Genomic DNA, 27,920 nt, shown 5'->3' on the forward strand with positions numbered 1-27,920 from the left:
GGTTCACTGTCACTTGGTGAACCAGTGGGGGTAAGTGACAAAGGAAGAAGGTTGCTGAAAATATATTAAAACATAACCTACAAGAAAAAGGTAAATATACAGTTTGAAAGCAAAAGTCTGTGTAAAGAAAATGGGAAATGACTAAGAAGCCACACCAAATGCAGAATGCAATTTGAAGCAACTATATATCCATCAATTTTAATTTCACGTTTGAGGTATAAAGAAAACTTACAATAAGACAAAAGAAAAGAAAAAAATGAAATATTGTTACATTAGTCAGATGATGTGGTTGTTTGAATAAAAATGGTCCCCATAGGCTCGGAGGAAGTGTTGCCTTGTTGGAGCCCATATGGCTTTACTGGAGGAAGTACATCACTTTGGGGTGGGCTTTGGGGTATCAGAAGCTCAAGCCAGGTCTAGTGGCTACCTGTGTATCCTGATGTAGAACTCTCAGCTACTTCTCTATCACCCATCTACTTATATGCTGCCATAATTCCCATCATGGTGATAATGAAGTAAACCCCTGAAACTGTAAGCCACTCCCAATTAGGTGATTTCCTTTATAAGAGTTGTTATGGTCATGGTGACTCTTTACAGCAATAAAAAAGTCCCTAACTAAGACAGATGGTGTGAAGAAAAATATTTTTATTGGAAAAATGTGTTATTTTATAAAAGAAGAAATATAACTGAGAGAGATATGTTTGGAACTCAATGAGGTGGCAGCCATACCATACCTTATACACATGTAGACACACACATATATATGCCTGTATCTAATTTTCATAATTGTGTATATTCACAATATTTCTTAAACCCCTACTAAAGAGTATTCTAGGACAGTGACACCTTGTATAATTAATTTTTCAGTTACTGTTATGTCTTCCTTCTTTATTGATGACAAAATCAAAACTGAGCTTTGCTGTATTTCGTTGCATTTCAGTTCAGCCATGCATGGGATATCTTGTAGAGACAAAACTTTCTGTTTTTATTCCTGTTTATTGCTACATTCTAACCTATTATGACTTCTCTAGATTTAACATTTCACACCTTTTTATTGCCCTAATTACCCCGAAGTCCTTTTTTTTTCTTGTATATTATGGAACTTTTATATTCAAACAGACTTTTTTGGTAATTGTTTTAGTTATTATTCTAGTGCTGTGAAGAGACACCATGATGAAGGTGACTCTTAAAAAGGAAATCATTTAACTGGGGCCTTGCTTACAGTTTCAGAGGTTTAGTTCATTATTATCACAGCAGGGAGCATGCCCCCCCCAAGTCACTGAAATAGTAGCTGAGATCTACATCCTGATCCACTGAATGTAGGAAGAGAAAGAACTGCGTCTAACATGGGCTTTTGAAAATCCAAAGCCCATGCCCCACCCCCCACCCCATGACACACTTCCTTCAACAAGGCCACGCTTCCTGTTCCTTTTCAAATAATGTCACTTCCTTATGACTAGGCATTCAAATATATGAGCCTATCAGGGCCATTATTATTCAAACCATAACTGTAACTATAACTCAAAAAATATAAATTACTGAATTTTTAAGAGTTGAAATTGATGCTTTGTCATCATTTAGTAACATGAAACCTCAAATTCCTAGTAATTAATATGCTTTAATGTGCCTATTTTTTGAGCCAAGTCAAGAATTTTTCTTAAAAATATAATGGTATGAAAAGTATCATGTCATTTTGTCTGTATTTACAAATGAATGTACAGAAATTAATTTATACATAGCCTTTTCTTTTGATCAAAATGACAATACATTTGTTTGGTTAAGTTAAAAAATTTCACTTTAAGATAATTATAATTTTCTTTGTAATAATTAGCTTATTACAGACTGTATTTTCACGAACCTTATTGGAATTATTGTTAGCAGTTGAAAACCCCAAAACACAATTAAGAGATTGTTTTAATGCATCTAAATTTTTATCCAATGAAGTATAATTGTGATTTTTGTTAAGTAGCATTTACATATAGTAGGCTACCTTCAGATAAAAACAGAAAATAGAAAGCTTAAAATGGTCAATAAAAGTCACTTCTTAACACAATCACAGACATTACTTATTTGGAATTTTGAAAGCTTTCCATTATTTTGACATCCATGCAGACATACACAATCTCCAGCAAATAAGAAAAATGACCCTACACACAGAGATGTTTTACAAAGAAACATTTAACGTTAGAAAGGATGTTCACTAAAACCTAGTCAACATATTCTGGCTAATGTAGTTTATAGAGATGCGGCTCTTCAAATCCTTTTGAAGTACAGCTAGTCAGCTTATATTATTCTTTTGTCCATATATTTACATATATTTTAAAAATCAATCCTCAATTATTTTAGCTATGTATGTGTGCCCCCTCAGAGCTGACATCAGTAAGCCAAGGGCAGAAACTGTCATTGCCTTGTCCCACCTTCCAAACTGTTTAGCTTTTACTATTGGATTAGGAAACACGTTGAGAGTCATTTGTGTGAATTGACACATGAAGTTCCTTTTGGTTACAAAGAAATAAAAAATTGTAGATGCGTTCTCACAATACCAGTGGCAAAATAATACCTGTAACAGTAGTGAATATAACAATGAGTATGTAAGGCCCAGTATAAACAATCCACTGGAAACAACAATGATAAAGAAAAGGCATCAGAACAAAGTGAAGCAACTTGAGCCCCCAGGGAAGGGAAAGTTGACTTTGTGGTAGAAAGTACATATGGGGATAAAATAAAAGATATAGTAGACTGTTTCAAGGAAAACATTCAGTGTATATTCAAGAAGGATGATTTTCAAATAGTCCATATAAATCCTCATGCTGACACTGTGAACACATGCTTGAGATTATATGTTAGAGACGTGGCTATAGTTTGCAAATGGTCTATGCCTATCAAAGTGTTACATGCTAGAAGGTTAGTCCCCAGTGTGGATGCTGAGGTGGTAGATCCTTTAAGAGGTGTAGTCTCAAGTAAGGGGGCTAGTGCATTGGAGCTGTTTGCCTCAGAAGAGGTTGATGCAGTTCTGAAAGGACTTAGTTAGCTTCTGTGAGTGAGCTACTGTGGAAAGAACGTGCAGACTCATGGATTTCTGGGCCACTGTGAATTTCAGCTACAAATTCTTTCCACCACATGGCTAATCACCATGAAACCTTTACAGATACTAAGTGGAAAAAGGATGCTCAGTTTATGGCTTTTACTTGATCTTAACCAAAACACCCAGAAACAATTCCAATCTTGGATATTCATACTCCAAAACTGTAAGCTTTCCAATTTAAAGTAACTTCATACATTTCATTATGGAAATAATAATAATAATAATAATAATAATAATAATAATAATAATAAAGACTATGTCAGATTGGGTCCAAATTTAAAAATACTTTCTTCTCTTTGGTTCTACATATAATGAGACTATTCACTGTCATCTCATCTTCCCATTTTAATTAAACATGATCTTCAATATTAGCTTCCAGTAGTCTACTATTTGACCTCTATAATAATTCCATGATTTCTAATTAAATATCTTATACTGAAAGTAGAGTCAAACACTCTTTTTTCCTAATTTCAAGTGAATTTATATTAGATTTTAATTTCACAATAATTAATGGCTTTCTTCCAACACTTGAAATTCATGACTTCTTTTCAAATATCATTCTGTTTTAGTGGTTCCTAATTTTCATCTGGATATTTTATTTTCATTAATAATGCCATAAAATTTGGAAAGAATTAGCACAAATTTCTATGTCCTACAACATATAATAGTGAACACTGAATAAAAACATATTTGGAGGGCTGGAGAAATGGCTCAGAGGTTAAAAACATATTTGGAGAAAGACTAGGGGAAGCTTCTTGTAAGATTTTCTAGGTAAAAGAATGACTAAAAGATGGATCTCAAGCAATAGAAAATTGGTTCATAGATAGGAATGAAACACGAAGAAAAAATGAGCAAAGGAGAATATATTAATAATGGTCATAAATTATCATTTAAAAACAAAAGTTAGGATTAAAAAATGGGGTAATATTATAAAGGGTAGATAGAAAATTCAGGAAACCAACCCAGTCTTAACTCCTTTGCTCATCATTTCTCCCTTTCTGTCACTGGATTTCAGGAGTTCAGTTCAGTGTTTAGCTGTGGGTGTCTGCCTCTACTTCCATCAGTCTCTGGATGAAGATTCGTTTAACCCACAGAAAGAGTTGACCAGAACAAGGGGTAGCTCTTGGTCCCCAGACTGATGGCTGTGTGGAAAGCATGGGACTGACTCAGACCCCCTGAATGTTGGTGTCAGTTAGGAGGCCTAGGTAATCTATGGGGCCTTGGGTAGTATTTATCCCTGACATACAAATAGACTTTGAGTGCCCATCCCACAATGAGGCATGCTCTCTCAGACTAGACCCTTGGGGGAGGGCCTAGGCCCTGCCCTAGATGAAATGACAGACTCTGGAGGTCCACCATGGAGGGCCTCATCCTCCCTGGGAATCAAAGTGGAGATTGGGGGGGCTGGGGGGCCTGGTAGGGGGAGCATGGGAGGAGGGGAGGGAGAGGGAGCTGGGATTGACATGTGAAACAAGCTTGTTTCTAACTTAAATTTTAAAAAATGGGTTTGTATTAAAAAATAAAATAAAATTCTAAAAAAAAGTCAGGAAAATAATAGCAGGCAAATAAAGAGGACGCGAAGACAGCTAACGAACGTGCAGGAAAGGGTAGGGTACTGACCCACAGTAGACCTTGTTAAATCAAGCTTACAATTTTAAATAAATAGGTTAATTAAGGCCGAAAAAATAAAAATGGTACACAGATCATCTAAGAACAAAAGTGCATCAAAGTGGAAACAAGGAAACTTTAAAATTCCATACATTTAAATGGGGCTGAGGTGTAATTCAGTAATGGAGTACTTGCTTAGCATTCACTCAAAATGCTCTAAGTTCAATTCCCAGCATCAGAGCAAAGGAAAGCAAAGAGAAAGGAAACAGCTCTGGTAGAGTTGTAGTCTCTCTCTCTCTCTCTCTCTCTCTCTCTCTCTCTCTCTCTCTCTCTCTCTCTGTGTGTGTGTGTATGTGTATTTGTACACTTGTGCAGGCTGGTGGCGTTCTTCACCAAGGGGCTTCCTGGAGGAGCATGCTTCTTTTTCTATCTTGTACAGTGGAAGGACTCATTGACCAGTGAGGCACCAGCAGCTGAAGCCCAGCCAAGTGACTTTCTGATGTGGGATATGAACTGGGGCTACAGCTGAGAAGCTTCGAGGTTAGCAAGTGCAACCTGGGACATAAACTCTAACTGTGGTATGGTGCCTTTCTGAACCTTTAAGCATTTTGTATTTTCAATGTGTCCGACTATTGTAGGTGCTCCCCTTTCAAGTTCTTTTAAACTCTTTATTGCCCAGCAATTGCATCACCTTGACTATTTGCTTTCCCGTGTCATTTGTTAATACTTTTTCTTCCTCTGATGCTACCTTCCAACTTCTTTATTAACCCCTTTCTCTTCTCTGTCTTAATTTCATATACATTATCTACCATTTCAAGAAGTTCCATTTGTTTCCGTGGAAACTTGTTTGATTCATGATACATGCCCTGAATCCCTACCCTCCTCTCATAAGTAGAGAACAGAAGACACATTTTAAGAGCTTCCCCTGCTTCAAATTTTTGTTATAATATGGCTTTGTCAAGAGACTTTTCTCTCCCATTTCAGCTTAACTCACCTATGAACTTGACACCATAGCATGCCTACCTAGTGAGGTTGTGATGGTGAACATAAGAGGCATGAAACAGTTTCAGATTCATAAGAAATTTGTAGTCTAGTGGTAATCCAGGAAGCTGAATCACCTACGCTAAGGAGAGCCTGGCTAAAATGAGTACCACAGAGAAGACAAGATTCACAACTGGAAAAGAACTGGTTTATCAGTTGCAAGAAGGCTTAGAGAGATTGCTGACTCAGTACCCTGGCATGGCACATATATCAAGCTGATCCTTAGATTTTAATCAAGGCCGGGTAGTGTAAAGCTTTGAGAAATGTGGGTATTAGAATTAGTGTGAAACTAGGACATGAAGACCCCCTAAAGTATCCAAGTTCTCTGAAGACAGTTTGCAAACAATTTAAACAATGCCAAACTTATACTTTAAAAAATGATCTTAGGCCAAAGTAGCATCATTCCATTTACATTTTTATTGTATTCTTTGCTGAGAAAGTACTAAAAATAGATTGCTTGGCTTCACGCCTGGGATCAATGATTTCTGAAGTTTTTTTTTTCCCTTTGCAGGGAAAGCTAGTACATGTCTGTGTGATCCACCAAAAGCAGAAAAGAATTAGGAATAAACTGCACTTATAATCACCATACTCCAGAGAAGGAACATTTTACACTATATGCACTATTATTAAGGAGCAATTATCTTTAAATCGTGGACCACCGGATTTGGTAACTGCCCTTTAGACTTAAACCTCAGCCTTAAATTTTAATAAATGATTTAAGCTGTAGATTTTGTCACATTGACTTTGGGCATTAGATTTTAAAGTAAAATCGATGTGATAAAAATGCAGAAATATATTTGACTTTCAAATAAAGTGATGGCTCCTAGATTGTCTTCCTAATGAACAGTAGGTGACAGTGAACATCGAGAGTGTGTGCTGCCCAGCATGGTGAGGTGTTCCTATAAATCCAGAATCTGGGAGATGAATCCTAACATCTGGTGAGTTGAAGAAGAAATTAACAAATGGAGGCCAGCTTGGGCTACCTAGTAGCAAACTGTGGGCTAATCTGTATTGCCTATTGAGAGCCCATCTCAGAAAAGTAAAAAAGTCTAAGCAAAGAGTTCAGGTCGGTTAACCTTACATAGACCACGCACAGCCTGAGTCCAATTTCTTACCACAAAGACTGTAATTGGGACTGTTTATAAAGCAGAAAAATTGTTTGTTTGCATGGAATCTGATGCTGACTCTTAGAGTTCAGACCCTTCCTCTCTTACCCTAGAAAATGTCTAGGGTAGGACTAAGGAGAACTTTCAACACATCTGTATCCAAACACCACACCAAGAAGTCTTATCTGTGAACTTCACTTCACAGTAACACTCAGGCCACAATAGCACCCAGGTGATAAAAACTTTAAGATTTACAATTTGAAAAGCTGGCATTTGTCTTGATATCATGGTGTCCTTAATATCAAGAATCTTTTGAAAAAAAAATACAAAGAAGATGACAGCTCAGCAAACATGAAGACCCCAGTTTGGATCTCTAGTACCAAGTGAAGCCTTGGTAAGGTGCTATAAGCCTGTGACCGTAACATTGCTTAGACAGGTACAGGGTGATATCGGGACTTACAGGCCAGTCTCAAGCCTTGATACAGTGGTGTTAGCTTGTGACCTTAGAGCTACTTAGGCAGATACAAGATGATCTGGTGGACCTATAGGCCACTCTGGATGAAACTGTGAGCTTCAGGTCCACTGAGAGACCTTATGTCCCTTTTAAACATTTTTATTCTTGGTTGTGTGTGAGTGCGTATTTGCTTTACATGTATGGGAGAGCACATGCTACAACACATAACTTAGCAATCAGAAGACAATGCCATAGAGGTGGTTCCATCCAACCTACTTCATGTGCATTCCAGGAATTGAACTCAGTCATCAGGCTTGCATAGCAGGAGCTTTACCCACAGAGCTAGCTCAGCATCCCTGTCTCCAAAACTAATGTGAATGCAATAGAGGGGAACACCTGCTATCAACCTATGTCCCCCATGCATGCACTCAAGGTCAAGTGCACCTACAGCCACATATTTACACACACTCACACTCACACACACACACACACACATACACACATGGGTGGGGATCATAAGTAAATGAAAGTTTGGCCTATTTTAGAACAAAAGTTCATTTCTCTAGTTACAAAACAACAAAATAAAAGGTGGAAAAGGCTACATGTTTATGAAACTAACAATGATCCAGTAGTACTTTTCTGTTTTGTACATTTATTTCTACACACATTAGATGGATAATAGTACATATTCATTTTTATAACAGAGAAAAGTAAGACATAGAAAGGCCAAATGGCATCTCCCTAGTCTCTCAATTATTGAACAGAAACTTTACTAGGAGCTGAACTTGCAGTTTTAAATCTAGGGAAATAGCCACACAACCATACTCTCATTTGTTAGCTAGATAAAGGGTCAGTTTAACTAATTGAATTATTTTCAGAGAGTGTGGGAAGCTTGCCAGAATGGCAGATTCTACTTGTGTTCAGTAATGTAAAACTACAACCCATAAGCAAATAAAAGAATGGCAATTGCGGTGGTTTTCTTGAGATAAAAGAAACAAAACTTTAGGAAGAAAGTGTCCATTTAGTAGTGGATACTACTACTTCATTTCTAAAATAAAAATATCATCCAGTTAAAATTTAAAAAGGAATTTTTCCCTCTCATAATGTTTTTAAAGCAACACAGTCATCGAGACCTTATATAATTATAAAAGAGGTAATTAGGCTTTGCAGAACAGAAAGCACAAGGCAAATTGTTAGGGCAGATTTAGACATTATCTGATATTCAGGCTTCATATCTGAAAAAACAATTTGTATAGTATATGGGTCAGGTTGACCTGAAGATGATGATCAGTTTTAACAGGAGTCAGAGATGAAAAACAGACATGAAAAGACAGGCCATGGCTTAGACACTGTCATGATAGAGACAAATGGGTAACTTTGAACCGAAAGGATATTTGCATAGAGGACCAGGCACTCCATTTTTCATATAACAGATGACTAAGGAATCCAGGTTTGGGACTGCAATTTAAGCTCACCACCTTGGGAGTAATGAGATGGCTTCATGTTTAAGGGACATGCAACTAGTTTAGAGGACCGAGATTATCTCCCAACACTCACATCAGGCGACTCATAACCACCTGTAACTCTAGCTTCAGGAGCCCCAACTCCACTGGTCTCACGGGCACTCACAGAGATGCACATAATTAGAAACAGTAAAATTAAAATAAAAGGAATACCATTACAGTTGTTTGAACACAAATGGCCCTATGGGCTCATATATTTCAATGCTTGCTCCCTTGTTGATAGAAGCATTAGAGGAAGCTTTAGGAGGCAGAGCCTTGTTGGAGGAGGTGTGTCACTGGAGTGGGCTTTAAAGATTGAAAAGGCCACACCAAGTCCAGGCTCACTCTCTCCACCTCCAACGTGTGGACAAAAATTTAAGCTCTCAGATACTGGTCCAGTACCATACCTGCTTGTTCCCGTGCTTCCTACAAGGGTGATCATGGACTAACCCTTTGAAACTGTAAGCAAGCCCCAATTAAATGCTTCCCTTTAGAAGTTGCCTTGGTCATGGTGTCACTTCACACCAACAGAAATGTAACCAAGGCAATCACCTTCAATGACACATAACCATAAAGACAGGAGGTAAAAGTTTGGTGGGGCATCATCGTGATACAGAGCTTCAATCCCAACCCTAGGAAGACAAACAGAATTCTGGGAGTTTGAGGCCAGCCTGTACTCCATAATGAGTTCTAGGCCATCCAGAGCTACATAGAGAGATCCTGTCTCCATAAGAAGAAAAAAAAGAAACTTTATTTGTTTCAAGTTCATCCTTATGAAAACACTATTAATGTAATCACATTCTGTATGAAAAGAATCCATAGGTTGTGGCCTATATCCTGTTTTGGAAGTTTAAGTAAGAGTGATAATAAATAAGATGAATTTGATGGCTCATAATGATAATGAATGTTTTCTAATTTTTTTGTTGTGGATGATGATGTTGGGTGTTTGGTTATTCATTTTGGCCTTGTGCATGCTAAGTAGGTGATCTACCACTCTGATAAATCCCAGCTCTCTTTTTCAGTTCCTATAGCTATAAATTTGATGCTTGAGATTAGTTGTAAGTGATATTTTATTAATCTGTGTGATGAATGTATCTATCTAGGTGTTAGAAGTTGCAGAGATATTTATGAATAACTAGATAGTCCTTAAATTTAATTCAAGATGGAGACAAACTTGGATATATTATCTTTTAGAATTGAAACATAATTATTATTTATTATCAATAAAATATTTTATCAGATAGCATCTGTAAAGCGTCTTCCTGCAACACACATTATACAGTGCTAATAGCTCAAAATTATATACTAAATACAGAGCTGTGGTTGAATATGAAATTCCTTCCCTTATTCCTTTTATATATGTACTTACTCTTGTTTAATATTGCCTTAGCTTCATTTTATACTTATTTTGAGTGAAAAAAAATTTCTGTTCTACCTCATAGATCTACTGGAGATCTACTGGTTCCCAGCCAATTCCAGATTGAAAGCCATCATGTCTCTTGGATAAATACATGTTCAAACTCAAATGTTATCGTTATTTCTCTTCTGTTAAAAAAGTCTGTTTCTATTTTACTTCCCTTCCCATTTGACTAAAACGTTCCTTAAAGCAGTCCAAAGTATAGTCACAGATAGGGAGTTGGGGTGCATCAACAATAAGGTGAGAAGATGAAGGCTTTGGGGTGGGTTTTATTCAGTTCCTATTCTCCTGTCCTCGTCTTTTCTGGCCAAAGAACATATACCAATTCTTGCTTTCACAGTGATGCTGTTTAGTGGTTTGGGGCACTCTAGCTTGGTGCTCCTTCTGTAGACCCTCGACTTAGCTCATCATCATCCTGAAGAATGATAAGGAATAGAACCTGTTTGTAGAGCTTTTCATGCTCACTTCTCTGTCTCTCTCTCTCTCTCTCTCTGTCTCTGTCTCTCTCTCTCTCTCTCTCTCTCTCTCTCTCTCTCTCTCTCTCTCTGTGTGTGTGTGTGTGTGTGTGTGTGTGTGTGTGTGTGTGATTGAAACCATGGTCTTGGGGTTTACCTGTACATCACCTGCTGCCTAACCGGGCATCACCTTAGTGCACATGCCACCTTCTCTCAGCACACAGAAAAAAAAAACTCCAAGCATGCAAATTTGAATTTGCAGAAAATTGAGGGAAGGGTGATTTCTAAGCATCTTTTCATTCATTTTCATCACTCCTTCATCCCTCTGATTCTTTTATGTTGTAGGCATTAAGATGCCCTGCATTTAGGTGAATTCTAGACAGTTATTGGATAATAACTTTTCTTGTAATTTGAGATACTGAAAGGTAACAGAGAGGCATACCCACTACTTACCCCATGGATAGTAATGGGAAGTTATAACTCACATTTGTTTAGACTTGTCTTCAACCATTTCATCTTTACACTGAAGTCTCCAACCCAATCTTGCTTTCTTCTGCTTTTAAATTCCTAGCAGAAAATACTAGGAAACCAATTCTGTCTTGCAATCAACTAAAGAGAAAATCCTGGTATATGTAGAAGAATTCTAATTAACAGTATTAACTCATTCATTTATTGATTGATAATGGCTACATTTGAGAATGTGCCCCCATTGTTTGAAGTGTGGTGATCCTAACTTCAGTAATCTAGCACCTTCATATTAGAGTCAGGAAGAAGAAACTCTAAAGGAAGAGGAGCATTGCGGTGTATTTTATGTTTCAACCTGATTGGATTAGAGGATCCCTGGGAAGCTGACAGTGAGCATCATTTGTGGAAATTTCTGTCAAGAGTTTCTGCACCTGCCATTTGAGTCAGTGGCTGAATAAAGAAGATCCAGCCTCATCTGATTTGGGTGGGTACCATTCTGTAAATTCAGGGACAAATAATACAAATGCAGAGAAAAGGCTATGTTTCCCTCTTTTCCTTCTAGAATGAGACTGGTCATCTTTGGCTGACTTCTGATATAAGCAATGCATACTCTGAAATTTGGAATCAGGACCTTTTTCTAGTGGCCTCCTAGATCCTCAGGCATGTGGTATCAGGGATTTTTACCATTGCCTTTGATAACTGTTAGGCGGTCAGACTTAGACTCAGATATTTTATCAACTTCTCTGGTCCTTTATTTGCATGGGAATGCTCAGCTTCCAAAATTCTGGTAGGTATTTTGCTCAAGTACAACCTTTCTTACATGTACATGTATGTGCTATGTCTATGTATATATGTATGTGCATATATATCATCTATACATCATACTTTAGACCACAGACATAAGTAGTTCGTATTTAGAATAACTAACCAGAGTCAAAACACCAGAGTCACAAATAAGTCATGTACTCGACTATGGTCCAAATGGTGGGCAGATAGAAAGGTTATCATCCTTTAGCTGCTTTCCTTAATTCTCCAAATGATATAGTCTATTCTTAAAACAACAGGTCCTAAGGGCCAAGCAGTAACTCTTGAGATGTGGACAAAGATGGAAATAGACTAACAGAAATCAGAGCAGAACAAAGTGCCGTCATAGCTGAAGGTAAGTAGGACTGTTTCCAAGAAGCACTAGGGAACCCTCAGAAGCATTAATATATTAGATTGTTAGGACAGTCAGATGCCTGCTCTTCTTTAGCTTACTGTCTTGGGCTGTTAGCATTGATACAGCAAAACAATAGTCTAATGGCTTAATGGCAATAGAAAGTTCTTTCTTGGAGGCTAAGAAATCCAAGATGAAGGTACTGAAATATCTGATGGACAGTTTGTGAACACCACCTTCTAGCTATAACTTTGGATTGTGTAACGGACTTGGGTGTTCTCTAAGATGCCTTTTATAAAGGCACTAACCTCTCAAGGGCAATAATTCATGCCCCTCCTAAAGGAATCACTTGGGTGTTAGGGTTTTAACACATGAATTTAGGGAGTGGGGATTCAAACATTCAGACCATAGGTTTACAAAAATGGTCTTACTAAAGCCAGGATGTGCTCAAAAGAAAGGTCCTGATCTGTGTGGAGATGACTCTATGAAAGTCTGGATTTCCACAGATGTAGAAGTATGATGTGCTTGGATGTTTCTTGAAGACGAATTGCAGGAGGAAGCCTACCTCTCAGATGCAGTAGAAACCACAGAGAGCATCTTGCCTCAGAAGGTGCTATGAATCAGAAAAAGACTTGTACCACATACGCAGGATTCTGCTTGCCAGCTATGTAGATGTTATGAACTCACATTCTTTCCTACTAGTCTCTTCTAATTCAAGCATCTCTCAATTCTTGAAGAAAATCCATGGCAAACATAAAATATAAATAAATTCCAGGAAATAAGAACAGAATGACAGGCTCAAGAGGAAAGAGAATTAAATAATTGGAGAAGAAAGAAACTTATTTTTTTTCTCAGAAGATTTGAAAGCATCTCATCATGAAAGTCAGGCTGCAATGCAGAAAAGATAGAACTAATCTGAGAAAACATCCTTGAACAGTGAAATGAACATTGCCTTACCACTCAAGATATCTAAAAGTATGTTGCAAATATTAATTAGTCACAATTCAACTCTACAATATTCCTACACTATAGATACTATTGCTGTTATCCTTGTCTAGAGAAAGAATAACAGCTATACAGAAGAAAAGAATCAGCTCAAGGTTGGACATACACATTAACTTTTGTCCTTTCTATTGTTGATAAAGCTTAATATGTGGAATTACAAGGGAATGTTAAAATACATGGAAACACAAAACTAACATCAGGATCTTTTAGAGGAACATTAGGATATATGCTATAATAAGATTTTTTTGAAACCATGAAATTAACAATAAAAGGAATGGTCATTGAGATGAAGACAAGTCAGAATTTTTACTTCTATGACAACTTTTGGAAAAAAAGAAAAAGACATTCTCTTGGTAACCTCTCTGAGTAAAATGCGAAAATAATATGGAAATGTCAAACATTAGAGAAAATTGAAAAGACTATTTATGATGCTACCTAAAAGTTCCAAGTCACATGTTAGGCTGTGTGGCTGGCACCAGTGATGCCACAGAATTTACTGGGGAGATGATATTAAGCCTGGAAGTTTATCCCAAGGTAGCTGTCAATCAAGTGAAAATGTCTTTGTAATGAATCTATATTCTGTAAGCTTTGTCTACTGGTCCTTGTTTTATTCTTGGTAAATTTTACAAAGGCCTGCAGGATATTATGTACACTGCATCTTAATGCTCTCATCTCTTCACTTTGCTTCTTCCACTCTCTGGGAAGCCACAAAGGCTACCTTGCAGTTCCAATCCACAACTCTATAGCAATGCCATCTTGAGAGGACTTCTCCTCATGTCTTCCTGCTTCTCTCCCTTCCTTCCATGAAGTCCACATTCAGTGACACCTTCTTGGTGATGACTTCCTTAGGTATTCTGTGTAAAACTGCCTTCCTCTTACTTCCCTATCACTGATGTTCTCCCTTTCCATAACATCACAATTAGAAATGTGGCATATGGCTGATTTTCTTTACTGTCTTTCTGTACGTGTAACTTGAAGGAAGGAGTGTATGTTTGTGTGTCTCTTTAGTCCATGTTATCAAGCTAGGAATCAGAAGGATGCCAGGCATACCCAGGTCCTCAGGACTTAGTTCCTGGATGAATGCTGAGCAATGTCATCACAATTTCACAAGTAAGAACAAAAGCTTCCAAAGTAATGAAATGAAGACTGGCTTGTACTGGTATGTAGAAAACATTAGTGTAAATACTACTTTATTATTATTTTCTTATTTTTTTTTCAGGACAGGGTTTCTCTGTGTAACAGTTGCGGATCTCCTGGAAATTGCTTTGTAGACCAGGCTGGTTTCGAACTTACAGAGATCTGCCTGCCTCTGACTCCTGAGTGCTGAGACTAAAGGCATGCACCACTACCACCTGGCAATTTCTTTTATTTTTGAGATTATAATATAACTATATCATTTCCTTCTTCCTTTCCTTCTCTCCAAACACTCTCATATACTCCTTCTTGATCTCTTTCAAATTTGTATCACCCTTTTTAATTAATTGTTATGTACACATATAAAAAATATATATATATATATATAACCTTCTCACTTTGTGTATTGTTATTTGGATATATGTTTTAGGGGTTGACGATTTGGTATTAGATAACCAATTGGTGTGCTCTTCTCTGGGTGAGACTATTTATCCTGCTTTCAGCATTTATTATTTAATCACATACAACACATCATAAACCAATAAAATACCCACACAACCCAACAAAAGGCTTTATCCATGACTTTTTATTTTAAAACATTTTTTCTATATAATAAGTCCTCTAATGCCTAAACCATTGCTTTCTCACTATGTAGACTTACACAGCTTGAATATCTTCTCTTGAAACAGAATGAAAGGATAATGAGTTTTCCTAGGGAAATGGTTCTGTGTCTCACATTATTTTTAACTCATCCTCAGATATCTATAAAAATCATAGACATCATAATGTACTTTGTGAAGTAAGAAATAAAATTCCAGATTATAAAGCAAATTTAAACAGATGTAAAAATGATAAGGGCTGAGCTGGGTGCTGGTGGCTTGTGCCTTTAATTCCAGCACTTCGAGGCACAGACAGGCAGATCTCTGAGTCGGAAGCCAGCCTGACCTATATAGTGAGTTCCTGGAAAGCCAGCACTACACAGGGAAACCCTGTCTCAAAAAAAAAAAAAAAAAAAAGGAAAAAAAAAAAGAGAAAGCCACAGACATTTATGGAGCTGGAGAGATGGCTCAGCAGTTAAGAACACTCGTTGTTCTTACTGAGTTCGAGTCCCAGCAACCACATGGTGGCTCACAACCATCTGTAATGAGATCTCACACCCTCTTCTGGCTGCAGCATACATACAGACAGACCATTGTATACATAATAAATAAGTTTTTAAAAAAATGATAAGGGCTGAAACATGAAGAAACAGATTAATATTGAAACATAATCTTGTATGTTGTAATAAAAAATACACACTGTTCTTCATATACAGCCGTGAAGAAATGATTACACTCAAGCAGCCATGTTTTTTCCTGGACAATGCAAGGGGAACCACCTGCATGCTGCCTGGTAGACACTCCTCCCTATTACCTATGTTTTAAATGCCTAACCAATACAAAAAAACAAAAAACAAAAAACAAAAAACAAAAAACCTCTACCTTTTCCCATGGAATTGCTACTATTTCTTTAAAATTACATAGAAACAGAGAAACATCCCCTGCCTGCTGTTTCTTATCTCCCATGCTGGTCTCGTATCTGAGTTGCAGGGCGGTTACTCTGACTGGCTCTTTATGTCAGTCTTAATCTTCATGTCAACTACTCACTCTTTAAAGTTATAGGAGTTAAGACTCAGAGACAATCTTGCCCTGTGTAGGTAAAAATCTAAATCTGGCTAGAGTATGAATTGCTAAGTTCCACAACTAGTTTCTCATTGAGTAGATCAAGGATTGATTGCTATAATTTCCTACGATACTTGTATAGTCTACAGGGGCTGTTTTCTGAACTCAAGCCCAGCTGCTCCAAGGTCCTCATGCTTACTCTATCCAGCCATGCAGCCTCCTGTCCCTCCAGTCTAACACCTGGATGGCTCCTTCTCCAAATAACCCCAATGTATACTTTCTCATTTCCTTCAAGTTTGTGTTCAAATGGCCATACTCAACAAAGATTATGTTGAACAGAACCCTCCACAATCTCTATCATATCATTTTGTCCCATTTTTTCTCTTTTTTAAATCAAAAGATTAATTTTATTTTTATTTGGGTATGTGCATATTTGTCTGTATGTGTATAGGTCGGCATGTATTTGGGTGCTCTTAGAGGTCAGAAGAGAGCCAGCAATTCCCTGTAGCCAGAGTTACAGGCAGTCATGAACATGGTGTTGGGAACCAAACTCTGAGAGCCACAGAATCTCTTAATCACTGGGCCATCTTTCCAGACACTTTTTATTTTCTTAGAGTACTTGTTACCTGCCAGCACTTCTTGTTTACTTACAATACTTCTCGTCTATTGCCTACACAGGTTAAAATAGACGTTGCAAGAGGATAAGGACAATTGTTTTGGTAACTGACCTATTCCAAGTCACTTGTATGTGTCTCATACATAGTAAGTATGAATAAATGTTTGTTAAATGTATGAATAGCTTTTCATATCAAAGACTTCATCAAATAGCAATGTTTCATGTTAATGATGATTATTAGAATTCTTCACTCCATACATTCTCTGTGATAAATTCCTATCTAAGATAGATACATAAAATATAAATAATTTCTAACATCTATGTAAGTCAGAAATTTTCTATGATAGCTATTAGTTGGGAGAAGGGTATTTATATATTGGTATGTGAACTTAAAGCCTTAGTAATAATAAATTTCAATTTTGTATAATCCATAATTAACCAGTGTTTGTCAGTTATCTAATTTGCTGGTGAGTGGAACAAAATTATAGATTAATCATGTATTTTTTTTAAATTTTTTTTGAGACAGGGCTTTTTTGTATAATAGCCCTAGCTGTCCTGGAACTCACTCTGTAGACCACGTTGGCCTTGAACTCACAGAGATCTGCCTGTTTCTGTCTTTGGAATGAGTGATGGAATTAAAGGCATGTCAAACTCTCTTAAGATGCAATTATTATATACTCTGCATTTCAAAGAAAATAACTGGAATTATGGTATCAGGAAGCAACTTTCTTATAATATATAGACCAAAATATAAGCTTTTTTTCAAATTATTAAGCAGTATGTGCCTAACTTACATAGTAACATATTTTTATTTAAACTAAGTCTATACTATCTAAAATGTTGAGGAATTTTTGACAAAGCAGTTGTAGCTCTGAGTTTCTAATACCAGTCTAATATTGAGCACATTTAGGGCTGCAATCTGATATCTTTAAATTAACCCAATCTTCTGTTTTTCATGATGCCCTTTACATCAGAAACTAAGATTCCAAAATATGATATGAATCAGGGATTCTGGCAACTATGGCTCCTGACCGCGGCTTACACATTTGCCTACTTGAAGCTTGAATGTAAAGTTGAAGTGAAGTAATCAAGAAGAACAGCAGGGTGTCACTTTTGCTTTGTTGGTGCACACTATGCCTTGAACATTCCTCTGATAGTCGGAGACCTCTTTTTTTTGCAAGTTGCTTTTCCTTGGAACAAAAGTATTTTTTGACCAGATAGCTGGTCATGATGAAGATTTATGAGTTCCTTTCTAGGTTCATCCTAATTGATCAAAAAATTTGTTAATATTGCATATTCACTTTGCCAGAATGTATTGCTTCTTAGCATTTTAACTGTGATCACTACAAAATTCCAGGACTCAGTCAACAATGCAATACATGTTAGGTGGAGATGCTCTGGTCTCTAAGAAATAACAGCATTATATCATAGTCACTGCATGTTTCAAATACTGCACTGGGAGCTAGCTGTTTCCTCAATACAATTGATAATAAAACAAAATACCTCCAGGAGCTCCTGCCTTATTGCTATATCATAAGGTCTACAGCCTGAAAACTGATAATTAGGAGGTTATCTTTATGACTTTGGAAATACATATACTGATAGAAGAATAAAAAAATAGGAAAGAGAAATTTGGTTGTTGCAATTAGATAATATTGTTATCTTTACATGTTTTGAGATAGTCATTCTAGAAATGAATAAAGCAGTCTTGCACTGTGGGTATTAGCAATTCATAAGGCAAGCATCGGTGGGAGAACATGTGTTCTTTAGAGACTGTTACATAATAAGCTCCCAGACTTAATTTTAATCTAATTCAATAAAACACATCATACTCAGACACAAGATGACAAGACAATAGTTAGAGGGCACTGAAAATTTGTCTTGGCTGTGGAGCCTGCTGCCTCAAAGCTAAAGATAATGAAAAATTTAAAGATGAATTGTTCTTGATTCATCACTCTTGTTTCTGAACTTGAGATAATGAAATTTTAAACTAATGTTTACTCCTAAAGTATTACCTACTGACTCCAAGAATTTTGCTTGATATAATTCAATTCTTATTAGAGGACAATGATTTAGGGTACAGTAATCTATTTTTATATACTTCCTGTTTAAAGACCAGTAACCTGAGAGCTACAAAATTTCATGAATATGTATTTTAGAAGAATAACATACTTTACATTTTACCAGTGAATTATACCACTGTTGAGAATGTTAAGATAACGGAATTTTATTCAGCCCTAAAAACATCTGTAGCATGTAAATTGACAAGGAACTCTACTAATGATATAATAAATAAACAAGCAGAATATAAAGGCATATGCAGACTCTTAGTTCATTTTTTTAGCTATATTCTACCTATATGGCAAACCTAATTCACATTAACATCCATGCCAAGTTAGGACTGTCATTAAAATACGCTGTAATGTTGCTGATGGTGTGATTACAGACACAGTTTATCATTTCCCCCTACTTTTAATTCAAAGAACATATATTGCTTTTTCTATAAGAAAAATAACTGGATGAAGTAGAGGAAGTATCCCAGGGCCTTAAGCTCTGAAGTCAGCATGGCTCAAGCGGAAGGAAGGAGAAGTCTAGGCAGCCACTGCACTGAAGCACTCCTGAAGCATGAGCACAAGGGGCACATTAGCAAGCCCAGCATGCATTGCTATAGTGCGCCTTCACAAAGCCATGGGCCACCTGCCCAAGGACAGTCAGTTTGGTAATGAAAGCTCCTTCTGAAAAGCACATACCTTCATCTCCCCCTAGCAGTGCTAACCCTAAAGAAGGAACACCTGTGGTTGAATATTACATCTTTCAGAAATTCCACATCCTTAATCCCACCCAGGGCAAGAAAATGCCTTCAGTTTTTACTGCAACCTGTAGGCATAGGCATCCATAATTCATTGTCCTTTTTCCAAATTCCTCTGACTGCTAACCTGGAGATCATCAAAGAAAGGTTTATTATTTCATGACTTTTAATTCAATCAAAGTCTGGGAAAAAAAAGTTCATATATAATATCCTCAAAAAAGACATGGAACCTAAATACAGTTTCTTTAATTCTATTTTGCTTCTGGGCTATTACAGTCAAACAAGTTCATGAGAAAAGCATATACGTGAGAGGTGTTCTCTGGAAGCCTAGTATGGTTAATTGTGTGTCAGCCTGGCTAGACTATGATGCTCAGCTCTTTAATCAGTTTTGATGCTCCTATAGATGTGGTTGACATTTGCAATCAGCTGACTTAAAGAAAAGGAAGTTGGCCTCCATACAACTGATGAGCCTCACCAAACCAACTAAAGATTTTATGTGCAAAAAATGAGGGCTCCTGGTGAAGACTCAGCACTCTATATAGTATTCTGTCTCACTTATCACATGACCACAAGACCTACTGAGTTCTACTCAGGACTACACCATCCAGCATTAGCTGCGTGGCTTACAGAGATTAGACATGCTAGCTCCAAATCCTGTGTCATTTCTTATCAAGACAAATCTTCTTCCATACTTCTGTTTTTATTAAAAGATTAATTTTATTTACATTTTATGCATGTGTGACGTGACATGTGTGTGTGTGTCAGAGAGAGGGGGAGAGAGAGAGACAGAGGCAGAGAGAGAGAGAGACAGAGAGAGAGAGAGAGAGAGAGAGACAGAGAGAGAGAGAGAGAGAGAGAGAGAGAGAGAGGGAGGGAGGGAGGGAGGGAGGGAGGGATTGACTCTGTGTAGGTATGTGCAGTGTAGGTCCCCACACAGTACAGAGTGCAGAAATGGGTATCATCTCCAGGTGGTTGTGAGAAATGAAAGAGTGGTGTTGGTAGGAGATCATCTGCAGGAGAAATATTTTTTCTTAGCCTCCTTTTCTCCCAAAGTTGGTGTAATTAGTATGGATTAAAGTCAGAAAAATAGAAAATCAGGATCTTGCCTTGATTTTGCTTTTTCTGAACAGTTTTTATCATTTCTCAAGGTCCCAGGTTTCCTATCTACTAGATACTGGAAGCGGCATTAACCAAGGAGTTGTCAGAAATAGAGAACTTAAGACATTACCTGGGACAAGCAGGGCATTACACCCCCCCCCCCAAAACCAAAACCCTGCATTGTTTGCTTCTTTTTCTCCCAGAATGACTCTACTGGGAACCTTCACTGCCTTTCCTATGAGAAACACTTAAGACTTACTGTCTGGGACCCAGGAAATTAGGTAATGCAAATCTCTGTCCTGGTATACTTAACAGAGAAACCTTTGGCTTTCTGCTCATGCACTCAGGCTGACTTCCATGATGTCACTATTATGTGTTTAAATCACACCTAAAGTAACAGTCATTCAATTACTGGATACTACAAAACAGATTAGGAAAGGTCATAAAGATAAAAGTTATAACCATTGCTCCTAATGAAAAAACTTTGAATAAATAATTTCCCAGAAGAAACATTAATGGACTAATATCCTCATCAAGTAAGCTCTTCCTTATCATATTTTCATGCCAGGAAATGAAAAAAATGTAAGTTTGTGAAATTAAGAAATAAGCTCATATTGGGGCTATGGGGATAGGTCATCAGTAAAGAATACTTACTGCTTCTTGCAGAGGACCTAGGTTTGGTTCTTAGCAACCACATGGCTTCTCACAAAAGTTCAGAGAATCCAAAACACCATCTAATCTCTCTCCAGGCCCACACATGGCAAACATGCATTTATTCAAGGAAAACATTCATACATGTATAATAAAAAATTGATAGATCTGCAAATGCTTTTAAAAATATGTTAATATCCTTAGTCATTTTATATGAATATAATTCAATGGAAAATCTTGACAGGAACATATCTAAACATAATAAAATCAATATACAGCAAACCAACAGTCAACATTAAACGAAATAGAGAGAAACTTGACGCGATTCATCTAAAATCAGGAACAAGACAAGGCTGTCCACTCTCTGCATATCTCTTCAATATTGTATTTGAAGTTCTATCTACAGCAATAAGACAACAAAAGGAGATCAAAGAAATACAAATTGGAAAGGAAGAAGTCAAACTTCCACTATTTGCAGATGATATGATAGTTTACATAAGTAACCCAAAAAATTCTACAAAGGAACTCCTACAGCTGATAAACACCTTCAGCAAAGTGGCAGGATACAAGATTAACTAAAAAAACAAAACAAAAAAAAAACCCACAATAGCCCTACTATATACAGACGATAAAAGGACAAAGAAAGAAATCAGAGAAGCATCACCCTTTACAATAGCCACAAGCAACATAATGTATCTTGGAGTAACACTAACCAAACAAGTGAAAGACCTGTACAACAAGAACTTTGAGTTTTTAAAGAAAGAAATTAAAGAAGATACCAGAAAATGGAAAGATCTCCCAAGTTCTTGAATAGGCAGGACCAACACAGTAAAAATGGCAATCTTGCCAAAAGAAATCTACAGATTCAATGCAATCACCACCAAAATCCCAGCACAATTCTTCACAGACCTTGAAAGATCAATACTCAACTTTATAAACAAAAGACCCAGGGTAACTAAAACAACTTTGTACAATAAGGAACTTCTAAATGCATCACCATCCCTGACTTCAAGCTCTATTATAGCGGAAGTCCAGAAAACAGCTTGGTATTGGCACAAAAATAGACAGGTAGACAAATGGAATCAAATTGAAAGCCCTGATATTAACCCACACACCTATGAACACCTGATTTTTGACAAAGACTCTAAAATTATACAATGGAAAAAAGAAAGCATCTTCAACAAATGTGTTGGCATAACTGAATCCTGGCATCTATAAGATTGCAGATAGATTCATATCTATCGCCGTGCACAAAACTTAAGTCCAAATGGATCAAAGACCTCAACATAAATCCAGCCACACTGAACCTCTTAGAGGAGAAAGTGGGAGGTATCCTTGAACAAATTGGTATAGGAGACCACTTCCTGAATATAACACCAGTAGCACAGACACTGAGGTGGATAATTAATAAGTGGGACTTCCTGAGACTGAGAAGCTTTTGTAAGGCAAATGACAGTCAACAAGAAAAAACTGCAGCCCACAGAATGGGAAAAGATCTTTATCAACCCCTCATCTGACAGAGGGCTGATTTCCAAAATATGCAAAGAACTCAAGAAGCTAGTCACCAAAACACCAAATAATCCAATTAAAAATGGGGTACAGGAATAAATAAAGAATTCTCAATGAAAGAATCTAAAATGGCTGATAGACACTTAAGAAAGTGCCTATCCAGGAAATGCAAATCAAAACAACTCTGAGATACCATCTCGCACCTGTCAGAATGGCTAAAATAAAAAACACTTATGATAGTTTATGCTGGAGAGGATGTGGAAACAGGAAACACTCCTCCACTGCTGGCGGGAGTGCCAACTCATACAGCCACTTTGGAAATCAGTATGAAGATTCCTCAGAAAAATGGGACTCAGTCTACCAGCAATTCCACTCTTAGGCATATGCCCAAAAGATGCACATTCATACAACAAGGACATCTGTTCCACTATGTTCATAGCAGCCTTATTTGTAAAAGTCAGAACCTGGAAGCAACCTAGATGTCCCTAAACTGAAGAATGGATAAATAAAATGTGGTATATTTACACAGTGGAGTATACTTCTAGGTGGAAAAAAAATGGAATCTAGAAAGTTGCAGGCAAATAGATGGAACTAGAAGAAACCATCCTGAGTGAGGTAACCCAGTCACAAAAGACAAACATGGTGTGTACTCACTCATATATGGATTTTAGACATAGAGCAAAGGATTACCAATCTACAATCCACACCTCCAGAGAAGCTAAGAGAAACATACATGGTCTCCTGGAGATGGGGAAAGGGACAAGATCTCCTTAGCAAATTGGGAGCCTGGGGATGGGGAGAGTGAGTTAGGAAAAAGACAAGGGGGGAGAAGGACATGAAGGAGCAGGAAGATTGAGTCAGGGGAAGAATAGCGAAGAGCAAGAGAAGAGATGCCTTAATAGAGGGAGCCATTAGAGGTTTAAAGAGAAATATGGCACTAGGGAAATGTCCAGAGGTATACAAGGATGACCCCTACTAAGATTCTAAGCAATAGTGAAGAGATTACCCTAAATGCCCTTCCCCTATAATGAGATTGCTTTAGCGCCATCCTAGAGCCTTCATCCAACAGCTGATCGAAGCAGAAGCAGACACCCACAGCTAAACACTGAGCTGAACTCCTGGAATCCAGTAGCAGAGGGAGGAGTGATGAGCAAAGGTGCCAAGACCAGGCTGGTGAAACCCACAGAAACAGATGACCTGAACAAGGGGGAGCTCATGGACCCCAGACTGACAGCTCAGAAACCAGCATAGGACTGATCCAGGCCCCCTGAACGTGGATGTCAGTTAGGAGGCCTGGGTAGTCTATGGGCCTCTAGTAGTGTATCAGTATTTATCCCTAGTGTACAAATGGACTTTGGGAGCCCACTCCACATAGAGGGATACTCTCTCAGCCTAGACACATGGGGGAGGGTATAGCTCCTGTCCCAAATGATGTGACAGACTTTGATGATTGCCCCATGGAAGGCCAATCCCTCCTTGAGTAGCAGAAGAGGGTGATATAGGGGTTAGTGGGGAGCATAGGAGGATGGGAGAGGTTCTTTCTTTCTTTTGTTCTTTCTTTCTTTTGTTCTTTCTCTCTCTTTCCCTTCCTTCCTTTCTTCCTAGCTGTTTGTTCATGCATGCTCCATTCTCCATTTCTCTACCCCTTATGCTTTTTATACCAATGAGGTGAGACAGAATTTTCACCCAAAATAGCTCATTGCTTCAATTACAAGTACTTTGGAACCATGTCTCAGAAACTGAATTCAAAGTGACTAAACCAGACAAACACAGCAGGTCATTCAGCTGAAGAACTAGTGTACTGGTTAGCTTTTGTCAACTTGATACTAACTAGTCTCAAGGGAGGGAGGAAGCTCTTTTGAGAAAGCACCCCCACCTGACTGGCCTACAAATATGTCTGTGGGTGGGAGGTGTTTTCTCGTCTCATGATTGACAGGGGAGGGTCATGCCCTCTGAGGGGGGTGCTAACCCTGGGTAGGTCCTGGATGGTCTAAGACACTAGTCTGATCAAGCTCTGAGAATGCAAGCAAGCAAGTAAGCAGGGCTCCTCCACGTTCTCTGTTCCAGTTCCTGCCTCCAGGTGCTTGCTTTAAGCTCCTGCCCTGACTTCCCTGAGTGACATAGTATGATCAAGTTTTGAGTTGTAACACATGCTTTCCTCTCCAAGTTGCTTTTGGTCATGGTGTTTTGTTTTGTTTTTTAATCCCAACAATAGAAACCCTAACTATAACAACCTCTGATGCCACTAAGTTCAGGCAGACTGGAGTCAGTTGCTTTACACGTTCACCCAGCGCTTACTTTGGTGTTTAGTTCCGCTTCTTCTCCCGGCTTCCTTCAACACTATCCAGTTTTATCCTAATGCTGCCATCCGAAGGTTACAAGGCCCCTGTGAGCAGTCATGAGGACTAAACACTGTGTTATTCATGACCTCTCAAAAAATTTGCTGTTCTAGAAAAAGTCTCGAGTTGTGGTTTGAATGCACTGACTTAAAGTTGTGTGCCTACTCTCAAGCAAATTACATGGTTAAGAGTTAAGTCGGTTAATATGCACATTGCTTTTATAAGAGATGAGGCGAAATCCAAAAGCAAATGGCTTTGTGTAGTGGGCTAAGTGCTTTTCCTGACAGTTGTGCTATTATTCCTTGAGGAAACAGACTTTGCTCTATATAGCAAAACACTACTTGATATAATTCAACCCCTGTTGATTTGGAAAGTCTCTAAGTGATTTTCAGTGTGATTAATTGGGATGTGATTCTAATGTTTCTGTATGAGGATATCCCATTTGTTAATTAAACATAATCTTTTTATCAAAATATTTCATTAAATCTAAATAAAAAGTGAAACCAACTCCACTTGACGTCACAAATAATGGTGTAATAAACACCTAAAATAAGTATTAGACTGAGAAAGAGCGCCAGTCAGAGGGCCAGTTGACATGCAGGTATGCTCAACTAGAATTTACAGGAAAGAAGCTGGAGAAGTTGAATAACAGCTATAAGAAGAAATAGTAATGACTAAAAAGCCCACAGTTCAATGGCAATATGAAGCAGAGAGCATTACAAGGAAGAAATCCAGAGTCTTCCCAGAGGGATTGATGGTCTGGGGAACTCTTCTACTCCCAGGGACAAAAGTGACTAAAGCCATACTTAAGATAGAGATTAACAGAAAATCACCACTGAACCCCCAGTAGAGACATTTTAAGCAGAACAAGAGCAGAATGCCTGTCCTACTCCAAGTAACACCAATACACTAATGTGTGCACCGATCTAGACCTAATGGAATTCTTTCTTTATTTTGCTGTTGGTGCCTTTTCTGGGTTGAATAAATGTGCGCTCCCATCTTTCCAGGTGAAACACAACCTCAGGCCAACACTGCCCTACTTTTCCTTAATATCCCCTTCTCTCTTATCTTTTTCTCTTTTTCCCCCTCTTTATAATTGTCTTTTGGATAGACTTTCCCAGAGAACACAGATGAGTCAGTTTGCAGGGTAGCCATGCATCAGTTTCCCCAGAGCCCAGACTCTTACATATCTGATTCCATTTCCTTACTCCTCTGTTTTTATCCAAGCTTTAGAACAAATTACTCCATCTTCTCCCACTCATCTCTACTCTTTCTCCATTATTTCCTTCCCCTCCATTCTTTCTCTTTTAACTCCATACTAATCACTAGTCCTACTCTTATCCTACTTGTATACACAGAAATATATGCATTACTGCGCACAGCATTTATCGGTATTCGAGTCCTTTAATTTATAAAATAATTGGTGATAAGAGGTAATAGTTTTTAATTTGATTATCTGTATTTTCACAAAGATACTACTTTCTGATAATGACTGTCTTTGTAAACAATATTCTACTCCAGTATTTTCATCCTGTTTCCAAAACCTCTGTCTAGCTGAGGAACAAGATACCTCAACTCAACCCTACTACAACCAGGAACCCTGCGAACATTGCAAATACATCTATGGAAAGTACAAAAATGACTGGAAAAAATGATCTGACTATAAATACTAATGTCTGAATAAAAAACACAGGAAGCATGACAAATCCAGGTAACATGACATCTGTGTATTAATCTCCTCTACTAAGAATGAATTAGAGGCCGGGAGGTGGTGGCGCACGCCTTTAATCCCAGCACTCGGGAGGCAGAGGCAGGCAGATCTCTGTGAGTTCGAGGCCAGGCTGGACCGACAGCCTCCAAAACAATACAGAGAAACCCTGTCTCGTAAAAACCAAAAAAAAAAAAAAAAAAAAAGAATGAATTAGATAAAAATCTCAGAAGCAAAAGTTTAAAAAACAATAAATAAATATATCCAAAAATAGAAAAGAGGATACAAATACGTGAATGAATTCAAAGAGAAGGCAAACAAAGATGAATGAAATAAGAAAGTGGATACAAGACATGAAAGTATAGTTCAGTGAGGACAAAAAAGGCAAAAAGAAATATTGAAAATTAAAAATTTAATCAAGAAATTCTGTAAAAAGCATCATAAATATGGCAGGTATTAAATAAGAAGTTATCAAAGAAGTAAAGGTTGAAGTAAAAAAATCTACACTCATATATATTTGATATGAATAAAACTGGATAAAAACATAACAACAACAAAAAGAAATTTAAAAATCAATCTCATTGATACACATGAATAAAAATATTCCTAGTGAAATAAAAAAAATGAATTCAAGAATACAACACAAAGATCACTCATCATAATCAAGTTGTGTTCATTCTAGAAATCCAGATACAGCTTAATGTATGCAAACCAATAAATGTTATGTATTATATAAATAAACAGAATTCACAGGGTAATTGAACAATTACCCTGCTACAATTGCTACAATAAAGATGTATGGCAAATAACAATATCTCTTCTTGTTGAAAGTGTGAAGAGACAAGAATAAAAGGGAAACATGCCAGCATAATAGATTCTGTATACAAGTCTATAGACAACATTATATTGAATAAGAAAAACCTAGAAGCATTTCCACTAAAAGTTGGAAAAAACCAAGACTGTCCACATTCTCTACTCTTAGTCAACATAACCTTCAGTCTTTTCTATATCAGTAAGACAAAAAAGAAATAAAAGGGATATAAGTAGGAAGAAGTTAGATGTGATTTTACACATGAGATGATAAATATTCTGCTAAAAACT

The 27,920-nt window shown here is 37.4% G+C and overlaps 1 protein-coding gene across 6 annotated transcripts in view; it reads right to left on the reverse strand.

The window, feature by feature from the left end:
* The window catches only part of Adgrb3 (adhesion G protein-coupled receptor B3), a 707,451-nt gene that overhangs the window by 229,509 nt on the left and 450,022 nt on the right, over window positions 1-27,920 (reverse strand). The window lies entirely within an intron of this gene.

This window comes from Mesocricetus auratus, unplaced genomic scaffold, assembly GCF_017639785.1.
Source record: "Mesocricetus auratus isolate SY011 unplaced genomic scaffold, BCM_Maur_2.0 Super-Scaffold_100021, whole genome shotgun sequence".
Classification (NCBI taxonomy): Eukaryota; Metazoa; Chordata; class Mammalia; order Rodentia; family Cricetidae; genus Mesocricetus; species Mesocricetus auratus.